The sequence below is a fragment of the Tachyglossus aculeatus genome, chromosome 1, assembly GCF_015852505.1.
Source record: "Tachyglossus aculeatus isolate mTacAcu1 chromosome 1, mTacAcu1.pri, whole genome shotgun sequence".
Classification (NCBI taxonomy): Eukaryota; Metazoa; Chordata; class Mammalia; order Monotremata; family Tachyglossidae; genus Tachyglossus; species Tachyglossus aculeatus.
This window is the reverse complement of record NC_052066.1, coordinates 13,520,345-13,540,506: the sequence shown is the minus strand read 5'-3', so window position 1 is coordinate 13,540,506 and position 20,162 is coordinate 13,520,345. Positions and strand designations below refer to the sequence as shown.

At 45.5% G+C, this 20,162-nt stretch overlaps 1 non-coding gene across 1 annotated transcript; it reads right to left on the bottom strand.

Annotated features, from left to right (window-relative positions):
* Window positions 1-264: 264 nt before the first annotated feature.
* LOC119938768 lies at window positions 265-402 on the bottom strand. The gene has a single exon (XR_005454502.1). It is a non-coding gene; the product is annotated as a small nucleolar RNA SNORA7 (small nucleolar RNA).
* Window positions 403-20,162: the final 19,760 nt, after the last annotated feature.

The following is a 20,162-nucleotide window of genomic DNA, read 5'->3' as shown; positions in this document are numbered from 1 at the left end:
CTGTATTTATTGAGCGCTTACTGTATGCAGAGCACTGTACTAAAGGTTTTTTTCTTGTCTTATGCTGTTGAGTTGTCTTCTACCCATAACTATGCCATGGACACATCTTGCCCAGAATGCCCCACCTCCATTGGCAATCGTTCTGGTAGTTTTATTGGTCAAAATATGGAGGTGGTTTACCATTGGGTCCTTCCATGCAGTAAACTTCAGTCTCCTCCCTCAACTCTCTCTGGTGCCACTGCTGCCCAGCGTGGGTGAGTTTTAACGTGTAGCAGATTGCCTTCTGCTCACTAGCCACTGGCCAAGCTAGGAATGGAATGAGTATGCCTCTGCTTTCCTCTCCCTCCTGTAGCCGAGACTGGTAGAGTACTGAAAACTCTTCAGATGTGACCCTGGGAGGACTAAGCATTTTAGGAGAGTACACTATAACAATAAATAGTCACATTCCCTGCCCATGAGGAGCTTACAGTCTAGAAGGGGAGACAGGCACTGATATAAAAAAAAAATACATTACAGTCGTGTCAAGGAGTAAAGTGCTGGAGAATGTCCCAGTCCAGCCCAGAATTGGACAATTTGAATGGACATAGACTTTCCCCATTTCAGAGGCTGGGGTTTCCGAGGCCTGGGGTCTGGCCAGTGTGTCACCCTGGGCAAGTCACTTATCTTCTCTGAGCCTCTGTTCCCTCATCTGTAAAATGTGGATGATCATATCTGCCCCTACCAACCTCACAGTGATGTTCTTAGAATGATCTTACTCTAGACAGTAAACTCATTATGGCCAGGGAATGTTTATATCAACTATGATATATTGTACTCCCCCAAGAACATAGCATAATGCTCTGAACAGGGTAAATGATTGATTGATTGATTGATTAAAATGAAATGAAATCAATGATGGGACACAAATTTGGAACTTCTGCTTAGACTGTGAGCACCATTTTGGTTAAGGCCTGTCTCCAACCAGGTTATCTATCAATCCATCGATGGTATTTATTAAGCAATTCCTGGGTGCAAAGCATTGTTCTAAGCCCTTGGGACAGTACAATACAAGAGAGTCAGTAGACACATTCCTGCCTATAAGGTTACAGTCTAGATGCGGGAGACGGACATCAAAATAAATCATGGTAATGTACAAAAGAAGCAGCATGGCCCATGGATCATTGGCCTGGGAGTCAGAAGGTCATGGGTTCTAATCCCAGCTCCACCACTTGTCTGCTGTGTGACCTTGGACAAGTCACTTCATTTTTACGGGCCTTTGTTAACTCATCTGTAAAATGAGGATTAAGACTGTGAGCCCCATGTGGGACAGGGACTGTGTCTAACCTGATTTACTTGTATTCCCCCCAGCACTTAATACAGTGTCTGGCATGTAGTAACTGTTTAAGAAATACCACAATTATTAATTACCATTATTGAATCTGTGGTGCGGATGAGGGTGGGGTGAATATCAAGTGCTTAAAGTGCTTATCCATAATTTATTCATATTAATGGCTGTCTCCCCCTCTGGATTGTAAACTCGTTGTGGGCAGGGAATGTGTCTGTTTATTGTTATAGTATACTCTCCCAAATGCTTAGTACAGTGTTCTGGTCACAGAAAGCAATAAACAGATACTACTGACTGACTGAATTAAAGGGCACATAGTATAAGGTGCATAGGTGTTGCAGCTGAGAGATTGAGTAGGGGAAATAAGGTTTAATCAGAGATTATTTTGTAACTACCCCAGGGCTGATAACAGTGCTGGGCACATAGTAAGCACTCAACAAGCCACACAGTTATTAGTATTATTATATAAGCTTTAGACAAAAACCAAGATATGATTGAGAAAAAGCATGGCCTAATACAGAGAACCCAGGCCTAGAAGTCGGAGGACATGACTTCTAATCCCAGCTCTTCCAATTATCTGCTACTTTACCTTAGGCAAGTCATTTGATAAATAGAGCATGGGCTTGGGAGTCAGAGGGTTCTGGGTTCTAATCCCAACTCTGCCACATGTCTGCTCTATGAGCTTGGGCAAGTCACTTAATTTCTCTGGACCTCAGTTACCTTGTCTGCAAAATGGAGATTAAAGAGTGTGAGCCCCATGTTGGACATTGTGTCCAACCTGATTAATTTGTTTCTATCCCAGTGCTTAGAACAGTACTAGGCACATAGTAAGCGCTTAACAAGTACTATAATTGTGATTATTATTGTTATAATTATTATTAGTCTCTGGGCCTCAGTTATCTGTAAAATGGGGATTAAGACTGTGAGGCCCTTGTGGGACATGGATTGTTTCCAACCTGATTAGCTTGCATCTTACCCCAACATTTAGAACAGTGCCTGGCACTCTGTAAGCATTTAAGAAATACTGTAATGGAAAAAAAGAAAAAAAAAAAACAAGGGTCTCCCTGAAAATGGCAAGCAGTGATTGCACACAAGTGAGACAGATGATTCTCATCTCACCAGCAGTATTTGGGAGTGAGAGTCCCTTGAGAGCTATGAATTATGACCCTGGCCATTTCCTTCTTCCCAAACCTGGTTTTGCAAGAGAAACCATAGGAAGGCTTGTCTCTATCCCCATGTTAAGGCAAAGGCTGTAATTGCAACCAAAAGGTTTCAAATTAGATATAGGGCCTCACTGTACCTCATTCTAGCCTGTCCCGCCCTTCAAAGCCCTACTGAAAGCTCACCTCCTCCAGGACCTCCTCCAGGATGCCTTCCCAGACTGAGCCCTCTCTTTCCTCTCCCCTTCCCCATCCCCCCCACCCTACCTCCTTCCCCTCCCCACAGCACCTGTATATATGTTTGTACAGATTTATTACTCTATTTGTTTTACTTGTACATATTTACTATTCTATTTATTTTGTTAATGATGTGCATCTAGCTTTACTTCTATTTATTCTGATGACTTGACACCTGTCCGCATGTTTTGTTTTGTTGTCTGTCTCCCCCTTCTAGACTGTGAGCCCATTGTTGGGTAGGGACCGTTTCTATATGTTGCCAACTTGTACTTCCCAAGTGCTTAGCACAGTGCTGTGCACACAGTAAGTGCTCAATAAATACAATTGAATGAATGAATTGAACAGGTAATGGAGGAAAGAGGCTCAGCATGGCCTAACAGCAAGAGCATGGGTTTGGGAGTCAGAGGTCATGGATTCTAATCTTGCTCTGCCTTTTATCTGCTGCGTGACCTTGAGAAAGTCACTTCACTTCTCTGTGCTGCAGTTACCTCATCTGTGAACTGAGACTGTGACAGGGACTTTGTCCAACTTGATTCCCTTGTATCTACCACAGCACTTGGGACAGTGCGTGGCACATAGTAAGTGCTTAACAAATATCATAAATATTATTATTATTATTATTATTATTATAGTTTAATGCAACATGGACACACACATTTGTCTAGGCTCATTAAGCATGGGCCTGCCTGGAGCCAGGAGTAGGGACTAAACAACCTAACTGGATCAGTACAGTTTATTGAGCCTTTACTGTGCACAGAACACTGTACTAAGTGCTTAGGAGAGAACAGTATTCATTCATTCAATCTAAATTATTGAGCCGTTACTGTGCAGAGCACTGTACTAAGCGCTTGCAAAAGTATAATATAACAATAAACAGCAATAGAGTAGGTAGACACATCCCCTGTCCTTCCAGCTTCCAGAGCCATTATCCCATTTTCACATAACTCCCATTCCCCACATCATTTCCCTTCCTTCTCCTCTCAAGTCCACAAACTCATTCTTTGGAAGGGATACAATTTAATTTATGATATTTAATATCCAGGTGCCATCAAAAGGGTTCACCAGTTGGAGAAGCAGTTGAACAAATAACCTCTGCTCCGCCTGAAATGGAAGTGATTGAAATGAAGATTAAAGCTTTCAGATGGAATGAATTCATTTTTTCTCACTGTGAGTAGAAATGCTAAGGTAAGAGGAACAAAAATAAAATCCAGGGTGATGAGTTCATAGCACCACCTTTCAGGAGTGTGAAGTGGTGAATAAATATTTAATGGACTGAGTCTTCATGGAATAAGGAACCGTGGCCAGCAGAAAGCTAGATCAAAAGAGAGCCAATCAGGTCGAACTAAACCACAATGAGACAGGCCGGAGCAAAATTTAATACTGGAGGAAGTATCAATCAACCAGTCAATCAATCATTTTTATTGTGCTCTTACAGTGTGGGGACCACTGTAATAAGGGGTTGGAAAAGTATGATAAAACAGAGTTGATAGCTATTTTCCCTGCTCACAGTGAGTTTACAGTCTGGAGCAAGAGCCTGGGAGTCAGAAGGTCAGGGCTTCTAATCCCGGCTCTACCACTTATCTGCTGTGTGACCTTGGGCAACTCGCTTCACTTCTCTGTGCCTCAGTTACTTCATCTGTAAAATGGGGATTGGCACTTTGAGCTCCACATGGGACAGGGATTGTGTCCTACCCAATTTGCTTGTAGCCACCCCAGCACTTAGTACGGTGCCTGGTACATAGTAAGCGCCTAACAAATATCACAGTTATTATGAAGGGTGCCAATCCAAGAGCAAGGGCGAGGTGGAAGAGAGTGTGGAATAGGAAAGATAGTAGACTTTTAAACATGATCTCTACCCTCAAGGAGCTTACCCTCTACTTTGGGAGAGTACAGTGACGTAGACTATGGCCTGGTAGAAGGAGCATAGGCCTGAGAATGAGAGGACCAAAATCCTAATCCCAGTCTGCCACTTGTCTGCTATGTGGCTTTTTGGCAAATCACCTATATTCTCTGTTTCTCATTTTCCTCATCGGTAAAATGGGGATTCAATGCCTGTTTTTTTTTTAAAGGAATTTGTTAAGCACTTATAATGCGTTAAGCAGTGTTCTAATCATTGAGGTAGATACATGTTCTCACCCCTGTTCAAACAGAGAGCCCCATGTGGAACAGGATCTGTGTTCGAGCAGATGATGATGAGGACGATGATGATGATGATAGTTGTTAAGTGCTTACTATGTGCCAAGCACTGTTCTAAGCACTGGGATAGATACGAGGTAATTGGGTTGTCCCAGATGAGGCTCACAGTTCTTAATCCCCATTTTACACATGAGGTAACGGAAGCCCACAAGTGAAGTGACTTGCCCATGGTCACACAGCAGACAAATGGTGGAACAGAGATTAGAACCTATATCCTCTGACTCCCAAACCTGGGCTCTTGCCACTAGGCCACACTGCTTCTCCATTCACGCTGCAGATTAATTTATATCAGTGCCTGACACATAGTAACTGCTTAACAAACACTACAGTTACTGTTACTGTTACTGTTACTGTCACCAAAACCTGCCGGTCTCAGCTCCGCAACATTGCCAAGATCCGCCCTTTCCTCTCCATCCAAACTGCTACCCTGCTCATTCAAGCTCTCATCCTATCCCGTCTGGACTACTGCACCAGCCTTCTCTCTGATCTCCCATCCTCATGTCTCTCTCCACTTCAATCCATACTTCATGCTGCTGCCCGGATTATCTTTGTCCAGAAACGCTCTGGGCATATTACTGCCCTCCTCAAAAATCTCCAGTGGCTACCAATCAATCTGCGCATCAGGCAGAAACTCCTCACCCTGGGCTTCAAGGCTCTCCATCACGTCGCCCCCTCCTACCTCACCTCCCTTCTCTCCTTCTACTGCCCAGCCCGCAACCTCCGCTCCTCCACCGCTAATCTCCTCACTGTACCTCGTTCTCGCCTGTCCCACCGTCGACCCCCGGCCCACGTCATCCCCCGGGCCTGGAATGTCCTCCCTCTGCCCCTCCGCCAAGCTAGCGCTCTTCCTCCCTTCAAGGCCCTGCTGAGAGCTCACCTCCTTCAGGAGGCCTTCCCAGACTGAGCCCCTTCCTTCCTCTCCCACTCGTCCCCCTCTCCATCCCCCCATCTTACCTCCTTCCCTTCCCCACAGCACCTGTATATATGTATATATGGTTGTACATATTTATTACTCTATTTATTTATTTATTTATTTAATTTACTTGTACATTTCTATCCTATTTATTTTATTTTGTTAGTATGTTTGGTTCTGTTCTCTGTCTCCCCCTTTTAGACTGTGAGCCCACTGTTGGGTAGGGACTGTCTCTATATGTTGCCAATTTGTACTTCCCAAGTGCTTAGTACAGTGCTCTGCACATAGTAAGCGCTCAATAAATACGATTGATTGATTGATTGATTGTTACTAGTATTCCCACAATCCCTACCCTCAAGGAGCTCACAATCTAGTCCAGGTGAATAATCAGTGTCATAGAAAGCAGCACCAAGTAGTGGATAGATAATGGGCCTGGGACTCAGAAGGTCATGTGTTCACCATCTAACTGTTATGTGACCTTGGGCAAGTGACTTCACTTCTCTGGGCCTCAGTTACCTGCAACTGTAAAATGGGGATTGAGACAGTGATCCTGACCTGGGACAGGGACTGTGTCCAGCCCGATTTGCTTGTATCCACCCCAGCATTTAGTACAAAGCCTGGCATCCAGTTAGCACTTAACAGATACAAGAATTATTATCATTATTATGGGGGTCAAGCCATTAATGACACACTGAATGACAAAATGCAAAGAGGCCCAGAGACAACAATGCTACCGTCCTCTACACTACAAGCTCCTCCTCTATATCAGTCAATCAATTAATCGATTGTATTTATTGAGGACTTACTGTGTGCAGAGCAGTGTACTGAGCTGAGTGTACAGTGTACACTCAGTGTACAGTGTAATGAGTGTACAGTGTCCTGAGAGGGTGAGTACAATATAACAGAGTTTGTAGACAAAATCCTGGCCCACATCGATCTTACAGTCTAGAGAGGGAGTTAGGCATTAATATAAATAAATGAATCATGGATGTGTACATAAGTGCTGTGGGGTTGAGGGAGGGAGCGTATACAAAGCAAAGGTGACCCAGAAGGGAGTGGGAGAAAAGGAAATGGGATCTTAGGGCTTATTCTGAATATAAGCTCTGTGTTGTCAGGGAACTTGTCTATCAGGTAAGGACCCCTCTGGACTGTAAACTCATTATGAGTAGGGAATATTTCCTCTATATTGTGTTGTACATTCCAAAGCACTTAATACAGTGCTCTCCACACAGTAAATGCTCAATAAACATGACTGATTTATTGATTGATTGACTGTGTCCAGTCTGTTGTTGTGTTGTCCAGTCTGTTGTTGTGTTCTACACTCCCAAATGCTTAATACAGCACTCTCCACACAGTGAACGCTCAAGAAACGTGATTGACCGATTGATGGATTGATGTCGGACCGAGACTGTGTACAACCTGATTATTGCATAACTCCCCTAAAACTTAGTAATAATAATAATAATCATAACTATGGCATTTATTAAGCACTTACTATGTGCAAAGCACTGTTCTAAGCGCTGGGGAGGTTACAAGATGATCAGGTTGGCCCACAGGGGGCTCACAATCTTAATCCCCATTTTACAGATGAGGTAACTGAGGCACAGAGAAGTGAAGTGACTTGCCCGAAGTCACAGAGCTGGGGTCCCCTCCTCCCGCTCGCTCCCCGAAATGCTGGTTTGGGTCCCCAGGTCATTTCTAGACTGTGAGCCCACTGTTGGGTAGGGACCGTCTCTATATGTTGCCAACTTGTACTTCCCAAGCGCTTAGTACAGTGCACCGCACACAGTAAGCGCTCAATAAATACGATTGAATGAATGAATGACAAGTGGCGGAGCTGGGATTTGAACCCATGACCTCTGACTCCAAAGCCTATGCCCTTTCTGCTGAGCTACGTTGCTTCTTAGTACAGTGTCTGGGACAGAGCAAACGTTTCACGGATTCTAATAAGGATAATTTAAATTAAAATAAAGGGGAACCTTTCCTCCAGGACTGGAAAACTTCCAGTCATGAGGGTGGCAGAGTGGACAGATGGAGGCCCGGATCATATTTGGAGCAGCACTAGCTGGGATCGGCCACAGGGTGGCGCTCTCACCCCATTCTGAATATCATCATCATCAATCGTATTTATTGAGCGCTTACTATGTGCAGAGCACTGTACTAAGTGCTTGGGAAGTACAAACTGGCAACATATAGAGACAGTCCCTACCCAACAGTGGGCTCACAGTCTAAAAGGGGGAGACAGAGAACAAAAGCAAACATACTAACAAAATAAAATACATAGAATAGATATGTATTCCCTTTGCACCAGGGTGTATCCTGAGGGGCCAAGGACAGCCCTAATTTCAGCAAGTCTGCCTGTTTCCCCAGTGGATTCAGTGGCTTGCAGTGCTAAAAGTCTTTGAAAATTTGGCCAAGAGGGAATATTGCTAATGTAATAATTATTATTATGGTTTTTGTGAAGTGCTTCCTATGTATCAAGCACTGTACTAAGCGCTGGGGTGGGTACAAGCAAATCCGGTTGGACACAGTCCCTGTCCCAACTGGGGCTCGCCGTCTCAATCCCCATTTTACAGATGAGGTAACTGAGGCCCAGAGAATAATAATAGCAGTAAAGGCATTTATTAAGCGCTTACAGTGTGCAATGAATTCATTCAATCGTATTTATTGAGTGTTTACTGTGTGCAGGGCACTGGACTAAGCGCTTGGGAAGTACAAGTTGGCAACGTATAGAAACGGTCCCTACCCGGGCTTACAGTCTAGAAGGGGGAGACAGACAACAAAACAAAACATGTGGATAGGTGTCAAGTCATCAGAATAAATAGAAGTAAAGCTAGATGCACATCATTAACAAAATAAATAGAATAGTAAATATGTACAAGTAAAACAAGTAGAGTAATAAATCTGTACAAACATATATACAGGTGCCGTGGGGAGGGGAAGGAGGTAGGGCGGGGGGATGGGGAGAGGGGGAGAGGAAAGAGGGGGCTCAGTCTGGGAAGGCCTCCTGGAGGAGGTGAGCTCTCAGTAGGCTTTGAAGGGAGGAAGAGAGCTAGCTTGGTGGATGTGCGGAGGGAGGGCATTCCAGGCCAGGGGAAAGACATGGGCCGGGGGCCGATGGCGGGACAGGCGAGAACGAGGCCCAGTGAGGAGGTTAGTGGCAGAGGAGCAGAAGGTGTGGGCTGGGCTGTAGAAGGAAAGAAGGGGGGTGAGGTAAGAGGGGGCGAGGTGATGGACAGCCTTGAAGCCAAGAGTGAGGAGTTTTTGCCAGATGTGTAGGTTGACTGGTAGTCACTGGAGATTTTTGAGGATGGGAGTAAGATGCCCAGAGTGTTTCTGCACAGAGATGATCCAGGCAGCAGCGTGAAGTATAGACTGAAGTGAGGAGAGACAGGAGAATGGGAGATCAGAGAGGAGGCTGATGTAGTAATCCAGTCAGGATAGAATGTGAGATTGAACCAGCAGGGTAGTGGTTTGGATGGAGAGGAAAGGGCAGATCTTGGCGATGTTGCGGAGGTGAGAATGGCAGGTTTTGGTGACAGATTGGATGTGAGGGGTGACCAAGAAAGCAAAGTCGAGGATGACACCAATGTTGCAGGCTTGTGAGACGGGAAGGATGATAGTGCCATGATGATGATGATGATGATGGCATTTGTTAAGTGCTTACTATGTGCAAAGCACTGTTCTAAGCGCTGGGGGGGGGGATACAAAGTGATCAGGTTGTCCCAAGTGGGGCTCACAGTCTTAATCTCCATTTTACAGATGAGGGAACTGAGGCTCAGAGAAGTTAAGTGACTTGCCCAAGGTCACACAGCAGACATGTGGCGGAGCCGGGATTCGAACCCATGACCTCTGACTCCCAATCCCGTGTTCTTTCCACTAAGCCACGCTGCTTCTCACGCTGCTAATGTTGCTAATGTTGGTATTTGTTAAGCGCTTATGTGTGAAGCACCGTTCTAAGCGCTGGGGAGAATACAAGGTTAACAGGGTTGTCCCACGGGGGGCTCACAGTCTTAATCCCCATTTTCCAGATGAGGTCACAGAGGCCCAGAGAAGTGAAGTGACTTGCCCAAATAATAATGATAATAATAATGTTGGTATTTGTTAAGCACTTACTATGTGCGAAGCACCGTTCCAAGTGCTGGGGAGGGTACAAGGTAATCAGGGTTGTCCCACAGGGGGTTCACAGTCTTAATCCCCATTTTCCAGATGAGGTCACTGAGTGCCGTGGGGCTGAGAGCAGGGATGACTGTGAGCCCATCTTTTAGACTGTGAGCCCACTGTTGGGTAGGGACTGTCTCTATGTGATGCCAATTTGTACTTCCCAAGCGCTTAGTACAGTGCTCTGCACATAGTAAGCGCTCAATAAATACGATTGATTGATTGATTGATTGATTGACTGTGTGCCCATTGTTGGGTAGGGATTGTCTCTGTTGCTGAATTGGACTTTCCAAGCTCTTAGGACAGCCATCTACAGTTATGAGAAAGTCAGGGAGAGGGCAGGATTTGGGAGGGAAGATAAGGAGTTCAGTCTTGGACATATTGAGTTTTAGATGGCAGGCAGACATCCAGATGGAGATGTCTTGAAGGCAGGAGGAGACACGAGTCTCTATCCAACCTTGCCTTCACAGACTCTGTCCTCTCCTGGTTCTCCTCTTATCTCTCCAGTCATTCATTCTCAGTCTCTTTTGCAGGCTCCTCCTCCCCCTCCCATCCCTTACTGTAGGGTTTCCTCAAGCACTGTTCTAAGTGCTGGGGTAATAATAACGATAATTATAATTGTGGTATTTGTTAAGCGCTTACTATGTGTCAGGCACTGCTCTAAGCACTGGGGTGGATCCAGGCAACTCGAGTTGACAAAGAACCCAACCCATGTAGAGAGTGAAGACTAAATCCCCATTATACAGACGAGTTAACTGAGGCAGGGAGAAGTGAAGGGTAGATACAAGTTAATCAGTTTTGACATGGTTCCTGTCCCACATAGGGCTCACAGTCTTAATCCCCATTTTACAGATGAGAGAACTGAGGCCCAGAGAAGTGAAATGACTTGCCCAAGGTCACACAGCAGACAAGTGGTGAAGCTGGGATTAGAATCCAGGTCCTTCTGCCTCCAAGGCCCGTGCTCTATCCACCAAGCCACATTGCTTCTCCGTGCTGGGACAGATACAATGGAATCACATCAGATACGGTCCCTGTCTTATACACGGCTCTCTTGATATGAGCCAGGAATATATCTACCAGAGAAGCAGTGTGGCTCAGTGGAAAGGGCATGAGCTTTGGAGTCAGAGGCCATGGGTTCAAATCCCGGCTCTGTCAATTGTCAGCTGTATGACTTTGGGCAAGTCACCTAACTTCTCTGGGCCTCAGTTCCCTCATCTGTTAAATGGGGATTAAGACTGTGAGCCCCCCGTGGGACAACCTGGTCATTTTATAAACTCCCCAGCACTTAGAACAGTGCTTTGCACATAGTAAGCGCTTAATAAATGCCATCATTATTATTAAGTCTGTTATGTTGTACTCTCTCAGGGGCTCAGTACTGTGCTTTGCACACAGTAAGCACACAGTAAATACAATTAGTATCAATAAATAAATTACGGATATGTACATATGTGCCATGGGGCCGAGGGAGGAGTAAATTAAGGGTAGAAATGAGGGATGTATCTTTTTCCTCTTTTCCCCTACTGGGGTAAGGTTTCCAGCAGCTCTTATCTGAATCCCCTTCTTCATCAAAGTGTGAAGCGGGGACCAGGGGAAAGGTGCAAAGGTGCTAGCTAACACCCTAGCTGGCTAGCTCTCAATTGGCCACTCCAAGTCGTCTAATGGACCCTACCTAGAGATCCTGTTGAATTCATTTTTAACTGCGAAGAAGCAGCGTGGCCTGGTGGTCAGGGTATGGGCCTGGGAATCAGAAGACCTGGATTCTAATCCCCCTCCAACACTCGTCTACCGTGTGAACTCGGGCAAGTCACTTCACTTCTCTGTACCTCATTTGTGAAATGGGGATTAATACTGTGAGACCCAAGTGGGAAATGAACCATGTCCAACCTGATTATCTTGTGTCTACCCCAGCACTTAGTACAGTGCCTGGCACATAACATAATAAGCCCTTAACAAATACTAAAAAAATTTTTTTTTAAATGTGGCATATAAAATGGCTAGTCCTAACCTTTTTTTTAAAGTGGTATTAAGGTATCTGCTCCTTTGGGGTGTTTCAAAAGACTTAATAGATGGGATAGGATTGGTGCATTCCAAATGTAATACTCTTGAACACAGATTTATTGTATGCGGTCCAAATGAAAACCAATACAATAAGATTTTGTTTTCCCAGCACAAGAAAATAAGACAGTGATTTAATAATAATAATAATAATAATAATAATGTTGGTATTTGTTAAGCGATTACTATGTGCCAAGCACTGTTCTAAGCACTGGGGTAGATACAAGGTAATCAGGTTGTCCCTTGTGGGGCTCACAATCTTCATTCCCATTTTACAGATGAGGTAACTGAGGCACAGAGAAGTTAACTGAATTACCCAAGGTCATACGGCTGACAAGCAGTGGAGTCGGGATTAGACCCATGACCTCTGAATCCCAAACCCAGGCTCTATCCATTAAGCCACACTGCTTCAGTATGAAAAGCAGCGTGGCCCAGGAGTCAGAGGACCTTAGTTCTAATCCTGACTGCCACTTGTCTGGTGTGTGACCTTGGGAAAGTCACTTCACTTCTCTGTGCCTCGATTCTGTCATCTACAAAATGGGGACTCAATACCTGTTCTCTCTCCTACTTAGGCTGGGAGTCCCAGTTGACACCTAATTATTTTTTATCTACCGCAGCATTTAGTAGTGTGCTTGGCACATAGTAAGCACTTAATGAATACCACAATAAATGCTCCAAGAGGCAGGCCTGACGGGCAGAATAGGCCATCCTAGCAGTAACATTGCATGCTACAAGAGGAAAGGTCTTTAAGGTAAAATGCACAAAAAGCACAGGAAAGCATGCTTAGCAGGAATGAGATTATTTCTTCATTGCTTTAAAACCATGAAAGAAGTCTCTTTAATTGATTCTGCTTATTGCCGCTTGTCCTGGAAAAGGTTGATTCAAGAAGAAACTGGAGGCCAGATATCTAACTATAAATTATTGCACGGGAAACCTTCATAATTTTCTATTTCCCCTGTGTATAATTTATTTTAATGTCTGTCTCTCCTGTAGCCTTTAATCTCCTTGTGGTCAGGGTTTGTGTCTGCCAACTCTGCTGTATTTTACTCTTCAAAATAGTCCAGTGGGTGCTCAGTAAAGAGAAGCAGCATTGCCTGATGGATAAAGCATGGGCCTGGGAATCAGAAGGACCTGGGTTCTAATTCCTGCTCTATCGCTTGTCTACTGTGTGAGCTTGGGCAAGTCACCTCACTTTTCTGGGTCTCAATTACCTCATCTGTACAATGGGGATTAAGACTGTGAGCCCTATGTGGGAGAGGGACCGCGTCCAACCTGCCAACCTTGTATCTTGACCTCGGGCAAGTCACTTAAAATCCCTGTACCTCAGTTCCCTCATCTGCAAAATGGATTTAATACCTATGATCCCTCCTACTTAGGCTGTGAGCCCCATTTGGGGCTTGATGATCTTGTATCTCTCCCAAGGATAAGTAGTGTGGCCTAGTGGATAGTGCGCCGGCCTGGGAGTAAGAACGTCATGGGTTCTAACCCCAGCTCTGCCACTTGTCTGCTGTGTGACCTTGGGCAAGTTACTTCACTTCTCTGTGCCTCCGTTACCTCATCTGTAAAATGTGGATTGAGACTGTGAGCCCTACATGGGACAGAGACTGGATCCAACACGATTTACTTTGACCCACACCAGCACTTAGTAAAGTGCCTGGCCCGTAGTAAGCGCTTAACTTAACGTTTAGACTGTGAGCCCACTGTTGGGTAGGGACTGCCTCTATATGTTGCCAACTTGTACTTCCCAAGCGCTTAGTGCAGTGCTCTGCACACAGTAAGCGCTCAATAAATACGATTGATTGATTAACAAATATCATCATTATTACATTGCTTACTACACAGTAAGAGCATAACAAATACCACAGTTATTATTTATCATTACCTACCCCAGGACTTAGAACACTGCTTAGCCCATAATAATCTTCTAACAAATATCACTAAAAAAAGTAAATACCATTGATTGATTTATTGATCGGAGAAGGTTCATGGACTTCAGCACTCTTGGCATTGGGACGTAGTGGATAGAGCATGGGTCTGGGAGTCAGAAGGTCATGGGTTCGATTCCCACTCTGCCAATCAATCAATCAATCAATCAATCGTATTTATTGAGCACTTACTATGTGCAGAGCACTGTACTAAGCGCTTGGGAAGTACAAGTTGGCAACATACAGAGACGGTCCCTACCCAACAGTGGGCTCACAGTCTAGAAGGGGGAGACAGAGAACAAAACCAAACATATTAACAAAATAAAATAAATAGAATAGATATGTACAAGTAAAATAAATAAATAAATAGGGTAATAAATACATACAAACATATATACATATATACAGGTGCTGTGGGGAAGGGAAGGAGGCAAGGCAGGGGGGATGGAGAGGGGAAGGAGGGGGAGAGGAAAGAGGGGGCTCAGTCTGGGAAGGCCTCCTGGAGGAGGTGAGCTCTCAGTAGGGCCTTGAAGAGAGGAAAAGAGCTAGCTTGGCAGATGTGCGGAGGGAAGGCATTCCAGGCCAGGGGGATGACGTGGGCTGGGGGTCGATGGCGGGACAGGCGAGAATGAGGCACGGTGTGGAGATTAGCGGCAGAGGAGCGGAGGGTGCGGGGTGGGATGTAGGAGAGAAGGGAGGTGAGGTAGGAGGGGGCGAGGGGATGGAGAGCCTTGAAGCCGACTGTGAGGAGTTTCTGCCTGATATGTAGGTCGATTGGTAGCCACTGGAGATTTTTGAGGAGGGGAGTAACATGCCCAGAGCATTTCTGGACAAAGACAATCCGGGCAGCAGCATGAAGTATGGTTGAAGTGGGGAGAGACACGAGGACGGGAGATCAGAGAGAAGGCTGATGCAGTAGTCCAAACGGGATAGGATGAGAGCTTGAATGAGAAGGGTAGCGGTGTGTATGGAGAGGAAAGGGCAGATCTTGGCTATGTTGCGGAGCTGAGACTGGCAGGTTTTGGTGATGGCTTCGATGTGAGGGGTGAACGAGAGAGCGGAGTCGAGGATGACACCAAGGTTGCGGGCTTGTGAGATGGGAAGGATGGTAGTGCTGTCAACAGAGATGGGAAAGTCAGGGAGAGGGCAGGGTTTGGGAGGGAAGACAAGGAGTTCAGTCTTGGACATGTTGAGTTTTACGTAGCGGGCAGACATCCAGATGGAGATGTCCTGAAGGCAGGAGGAGATGCGAGCATGGAGAGAGGGGGAGAGAGCAGGGGCAGAGATGTAGATCTGGGTGTCATCAGGGTAGAGATGATAGTTGAAGCTGTGGGAGTGAATGAGGTCACCAAGAGAGTGTGTGTAGATTGAGAACAGAAGGGGACCAAGCGCTGGACCTTGGGGAACCCCCACAGTAAGGGGATGGGAGGGTGAGGAGGAGCCTGAAAAAGAGACTGAGAATGAACGAATGGAGAGATAAGAGGAGAACCAGGAGAGGACAGAGTCTGTGAAGCCAAGGTCAGATAGCGTGTTGAGGAGAAGGGGGTGGTCCACAATGTCGAAGGCAGCTGAGAGGTCGAGGAGGATTAGGACGGAGTATGAGCCGTTGGATTTTGCAAGCAGGAGGTCATTGGTGACCTTTGAGAGGGCAGTTTCCGTGGAATGTAGGGGACGGAAGCCAGACTGGAGATGGTCGAGGAGAGAGTTGTTGAGGAATTTGAGGCAGCACGTGTAGACAAAATCGTTCAATAAATACGATTATTACAATAAATACGATTGATGATGATGATGATGGTTTTGGAAAGGAATGGTAGGAGGGATATGGGGCGATAACTAGAAGGTGAAGTGGGGTCAAGAGATGGATTTTTTAGGATGGGAAAGACATGGGCATGTTTGAAGGCAGAGGGGAAGGAACAAGTGGAGAGTGAGCGGTTGAAGATGGAAGTTAAGGAGGGGAGAAGGGATGGAGCGAGTGCTCTGCACACAGCAAGCGCTCAATAAATATAACTAACCTAATTCAGTTGTAGCTACCCCAGCGTTTAGGACAGTGCTTGGCACCTACTAAGTGCTTAACAAGAACCATCATCATTATTATTACTATTATTATTAGTGAGCCCACTGACGTGTAGGGACCGTCTCTATATGTTGCCAACTTGTGCTTCCCAAGCACTTAGTACAGTGCTCTGCACACAGTAAGTGCTCAATAAATACAATTGAATGAATTAATTAATTAACTTCCCTGTCCATTTCCCCTCAGCTGACCTGGTGCAGCTAATTAATTAATCAATTAATGAATTATGTTGTAGCTACCCCAGCACTTAGGACAGTGCTTGGCACCTACCAAGTGCTTAACAAGAATTATTATTATTATTATTATTATTATTATTATTACTATTATTATCTCCCCTGTCAGTTTCTCCTCAGCTGACCTGGTGCAGCTAATTAATTTAATGAATTAATTAATTAATTAAGTTTCATCTACCCCAGCGTTTAGGACAGTGCTTACCACCTACCAGAGAAGCAGCATGGCTCAGTGGAAAGAGCACGGGCTTTGGAGTCAGAGGTCATGGGTTCAAATCCCGGCTCCACCAGTTGCCAGCTGTGTGACTTTGGGCAAGTCACTTAACTTCTCTGTGCCTCAGTTACCTCATCTGTAAAATGGGGAGTAAGACTGTGAGCCCCACGTGGGACAACCTGATCACCTTGTAACCTCCCCAGTGCTTAGAACAGTGCTTTGCACATTGTAAGTGCTTAATAAATGGCATCATTATTATTATTATTGTTACCAAGTGCTTAACAAGAACCATTATTATGATGATGATGATTATTAACTCCCCCTTTCAGTTTCCCCTCAGCTGACCAGGTGCAAGTCAAGCAGCAGTGAGTCTGCCTGCTCATTAGACTGGCGTCCTTCAGTTTCCCACGGGAACCCCAAAGCCCCCGCCTCCCCACGTGTAAGAATTCTTGCATGGAAACTGGAGGTTCAACTGTCCAGCGCTCTGGGAGGAAGTGGATTTATTCCCACAAGAGGCAGCTTGAACTCAGAGCCACAGGCCGCTCCTTCACGTCATCTAGCATTCTACAGGTGAGAGGTCCGCTAGCGCTCATCGCCACTTGGTGTGGCAGAACTGGGAGACTCTGTAATAATACCAATAATTATGGTACTGGGTAAGAACTTACTATGTGCCAAACACTGTTCTAAGTTCTGAGGCAGGTACAAGTTAATCAGATGGGACACAGTCCCTGTCCCACATGGAGCTCACAATCCTAATTCCCATTTTACAGATGAGATAACGGAGGTCCAGAGAAGTGAAGTGACTCACCCAAGACCACACAGCAGACATGTGGCAAAGCTGGGATTAGAACCCAGGACCTTCTGAATCACAGGCTCGTACTCTATCCCCTAAGCTACCCTGCTTTTGTAAGCTCTAGGCTGAAGCAGAGTGACTCATTGGAAAGAGCACGGGCTTGGGAGTCAGAGGTCATGGGTTCTAATCCCAGCTCCACCACTTGTCTGCTGTGTGACTTTGGGTGAGTCACTTAATCAATCAATCAATCAATCAATCATATTTATTGAGTGCTTACTGTGTGCAGAGCACTGTACTAAGCGCTTGGGAAGTACAAGTTGGCAACATATAGAGACAGTCCCTACCCAACAGTGGGCTCACAGTCTAGAAGGGGGAGACAGAGAACAAAACCAAACATATTAACAAAATAAAATAAATAGAATAGATATGTACAAGTAAAATAAATAAATAAATAGGGTAATAAATATGTACAAACATATGTACATATATACAGGTGCTGTGGGGAAGGGAAGGAGGTAAGGCGGAGGGGAGGCGGAGGGGGAGGAGGGGGAGAGGCAGGAGGGGTCTCAGTCTGGGAAGGCCTCCTGGAGGAGGTGAGCTCTCAGTAGGGCCTTGAAGGGAGGAAGAGAGCTAGCTTGGCGGATGTTGGGAGGGAGGGCATTCCAGGCCAGGGGGAGGACGTGGGCCGGGGGTCGATGGCGGGACAGGTGAGAACGAGGCACGGTGAGGAGATTAGCAGCAGAGGAGCGGAGGCTGTGGGCTGGGCTGTAGAAGGAGTGAATGGAGGTGAGGTAGGAGGGGGCGAGGTGATGGACAGCCTTGAAGCCGAGGGTGAGGAGTTTCTGCCTGATGCGTAGGTTGATTGGTAGCCACTGGAGATTTTTGAGGAGGGGAGTAACATGTCCAGAGCATTTCTGGACAAAGACAATCCGGGCAGCGGCGTGAAGTATGGTTTGAAGTGGGGAGAGACAAGAGGATGGGAGGTCAGAGAGGAAGCTGATACAGTAGTCCAGAGAGGACAGAATGAGAGCTTGAACGAGCAGGGTAGTGGTTTGGATGGAGAGGAAAGGGCGGATCTTGGCAATGTTGCGGAGCTGAGACCAGCAGGTTTTGGTGACGGCTTGGATGTGAGGGGTGAAGGAGTGAGCGGAGTCGAGGATGACACCAAGGTTGTGGGCCTGTGAGATGGGAAGGATGGTAGTGCCATCAACAGTGATGGGAAAGTCAGGGAGAGGGCAGGGTTTGGGCAGGAAGACAAGGAGTTCAGTTTTGGGCACAACTTCTCTGTGCCTCGGTTCTCTCATCTGGAAAATGGGGATTAAGACTGTGAGCCCACATGGGACAACCTGATTACCTTGTATCTCCCCCAGTGCTTAGAACAGTGCTTGGCACATAGTAAGTGCTTAACAAATACCAAGTGAACCTGTCTTCTAGACTGTGAGCCCATTGTTGGGTAGGGACCATCTCTATATATTGCCAACTTGTACTTCCCAAGATCTTAGTACAATGCTCTGCACACAGTAAGCACCCAATAAATATGATTGAATGAATGAATGAATTATAATTATTGTTATTATTATTGTTGTGGGCAGAGCATGTGTCTGTTTCATTGGTATATTGTATTCCCCCAATCACTTAGAGCAGTGCGCTGACATAGTGGATAGAGCTCAGGCCTGCGAGTCAATAGGACCTGGATTCTATTCCCGGATCCCCCCCTTGTCTGCTGTGTGACTCTGGGCAAGTCATTTCATCCCCTTTGTGCCTCAGTTACCATACCTGTAAAATGGGGATTGAGAATGCAAGCCCTTCATATGACAGGGACTGTGTCCAACTCTATTTACTCATATCCACTCCAGCCCTTAGTACAGTTCCTGTCACATTGTATGCTCTTAACAAGTACCACAGTTATTCCCTTTATTTTCCCCCCTTCCTAGCCCCGCAGCACTTATGTACATAACTGTAATTGTATTCATTCATAGTAATGCTGTCTCTCCTTCCACACGGTAAGCTCACTTTGGGCAGGAAATGTGTTTGTTATATTATACTCTCCCTATCACTTAGTACTCTGCACACAGGAAGTGTTCAATAACTGAGTGACTGACTGACTGACTGACTGACTGACTACATGTTCGGGAGAGAGAACAACATACGTGACAGGCATAATCTCTGCTTTTGAGGATTTTACCTGCTAAGAGTTTCATTTATACCTAGTATTTCTAGAGCACTTATATTTTCCCAAACACTTTCATGGAAGTGATCTCATTTGTTCTCAAACATTCCTTTGAATATCAATCGATCATATTTATTGAATGCTTACTGTGTACGGTGCACTGTACTAAGCGCTTTGGAAAGTATGGTAGAACAGAGTTGGTGCACATATTTCCTGCTCACAAGGAGCTTCCAGTCTAGACTATCAGGGTTTAGGGTTAAAAGTAGCATGGTCTCGCGGAAAGAGCATTAGACAGTGAGTCAGAATCCCTGGGTTCTAATCCTCACTTTGCCATTTGCCTACCTTGTGAACTTGGGGTAGCTACTTAACCTCTGACTTAACCCAGACTGAGCCCCTTCCTTCCTCTCCCCCTCGTCCCCCTCTCCATCCCCCCATCCTACCTCCTTCCCTTCCCCACAGCAGCTGTATATATGTATATATTTTTGTACATATTTATTACTCTATTTATTTATTTATTTATTTTACTTGTACATATCTATTCTATTTATTTTATTTTGTTAGTATGTTTGGTTTTGTTCTCTGTCTCCCCCTTTTAGACTGTGAGCCCACTGTTGGGTAGGGACTGTCTCTATATGTTGCCAATTTGTACTTCCCAAGCGCTTAGTACAGCGCATAGTAAGCGCTCAATAAATACGATTGATGATGATGATGAA